The following is a 2522-nucleotide window of genomic DNA, read 5'->3' as shown; positions in this document are numbered from 1 at the left end:
CCAACACCTGGCACCTGCACAAGCCTGCCTTGCTTCATAGATGAGCCTCATCTGGGCACTTCCAAACATGATACAAAGAGGAGGAATCTGCAGATCTCTCTATAGCTCCTGCTGGGTGGCCCCAGGCAGTGGCTGACTTTGCACCTCCCTGGAATCCCAATAGCCAGTGTTCCCAGTGGTCAGTGTCAGACCATACCAGATTACAATTCTAAACATCCATAAGCAACACACTCAAGGGGCAGACTCAGTGGGCACCAAAGCCCCACTGAAGCAAGTCCTGCTCCATAGGGGTGTCTCCTGCACAGCAGCTCTCCCACTTTAATCACAGCTGGTCCTCACAGCTAATTGGCCTGGTGGGGGGTCAATTCCTCCCACTGACACCAAGAGCAATCAAGTCTCAACTACAAGACTATGCTTACAGCCCATAAAGGGGTGCACCTAGAGCTCCCAGCTCAGGTGACTGGGGAGGTTGGGCCATTGGAACCTATAAAACACCTACTACACAAGGCCACTCTACCAACTCAAGGAGACATAGCAGCTCTACCCAACACGTAGAAACAAACATAGGGAGGCAGCCAAAATGTGGAGACAAAGAAATGGGTCACAAATGAAAGAAATGGAAGAAAGCAAACTACTGGATATAGAGTTGAAAACCACAGTTATCATGTTACTCAAGAATCTTCTAGAAACCTCCAAAAAAAAATGGAAAAGGACCAGTCAGAAATTAAGCATACATTGACCAAAATAAAGAATAATATACAGGGATTCATAGTAGAGTAGAGGATTCTGAGAAATCAATCATTTGAATCATGAAGAAGCAAAAAACACCCAACCAGAAGAGCAAAAAGAAAAAACAATAAAAAAAGACACATCATAATTAAAATGCCAAAGGCTAAAGAAAAAGAATCTTAAGAGCAGCAAGAGAAAAGCAGTGAGTTACCTACAAGGGAATGCCCATATGACTGTCAGATGATTTCTCAACAGAAACTATGCAGTCCAGAAGGGAGTGGCAAGAAATATTCAAAGTGATGAATAGCAAGGACCTACAACCGAGATTACTCTATCCAGCAAAGCTATCATTCAGAATTTAAGGTCAGATAAAGAGCTTCACAGATAAGAAAAAGCTAAAGAAGCTTTAATATAATACCAAACCAGTACTATATGAAATGTTGAAGGGTATTCGTTAAGAGGAAGAAGAAAAAGAAAAAAATATAAACAATAGGGCAACAAATACATACCTATCAACAATTGAGTTAAACGAATAAGGAATCTAATGAACAGAATAAACTGGTGAATAAAATAGAATCAGAGGCATGGAAATGGAACAGACTGATGATTCTCAGAGGGAAGGGGGTTGGGGGGCCAAGAAGAGATTAAACAAAGATCTTATATGCATATATGCATTACCTATGGATACAGACAATAGTGTGGCGAAGGCCTGGGGTGGGGCGGGAACTGGGTAAAGGGGGACAATGGGAGGGAAAAAGAGGGACATCTGTAATAATCTCAATAAAGGTTTTTTTAAGAAGACATTACTCAAAGAAGATATACAGGTGACAAATAAGCACATGAAAATATGCTCAAATCATTAATCAGAAGGGAAATGCAAATCAAAACAATGAGCCCTGGCTCATTGATTCCATCTCCAGCCCTGGTCTGGACGTGAGCGGAAGGCAACCATTAGATGTGTCTCTCTAACGTTGATGTTTCTTCCTCTCTCTCCCCATCCCTTCCACTCTGTCTAAAAATCAATGGAAAAAATATCCTTGGGTGCCTGGTCAGCATGGCGCTGTTGTTGAGCACCAACCTATGAACCAGGAGGTCACGGTTTGATTTCCGGTCAGGGTACATGCCAGGGTTTCAGGCTCGATCCCCAGTGTGGGGTGTGCAGGAGGCAGCCTAACAGTGATTCTTTCTCATCATTGATGTTTCTCTCTCTCTCCTTTCCTGAAATCAATAAAAATATATATTTTTAAAAAATATCCTTGGGTGAGAATTTTAAAACAATGATAGAACATTGTATCCTACTAAGAATAGTTCATGTCAAAAACCTGACAATGCCAAGAACTGCAAAAGATGGGGAGCAAGTGGAATGTTCACATACTGATGGGAATGCCAAATGGTAGAGCTCCTTTAAGAAACAGGTTAGCAGTTTCTGAGAATGTTAAACATGTACTTACCATTTAGCCCAGCATTCCAACTGCATGTATTAACTCTAGAGAAATGAAAACACAAAAGATTCGCATGCAGATGTTTGTAGCAGCTTTATTTGTAATCATTCAAAACTGGAAGCAATCCAATGTGACTTCCACTGAGAAATGGATATACAGTGTTACATCCATACAATAAAGTACAACTCAGAAACGTGGATGAACCTCAAATGTATTATGCTTATGGAAAAAAGCCAGTATCAGAAGGCTATAGACTGTAAAATTCCACTTACATGACATTCTCCACAAAACTATAAGGACAAAGAACAAATCAGGGCTGCCAGGAGTTAAGGGTAGGGAGGCTTTTACTAT

Source organism: Myotis davidii, unplaced genomic scaffold, assembly GCF_000327345.1.
Source record: "Myotis davidii unplaced genomic scaffold, ASM32734v1 scaffold1960, whole genome shotgun sequence".
NCBI classification, from domain to species: domain Eukaryota; kingdom Metazoa; phylum Chordata; class Mammalia; order Chiroptera; family Vespertilionidae; genus Myotis; species Myotis davidii.
Note: the sequence above shows the minus strand (reverse complement) of the source record.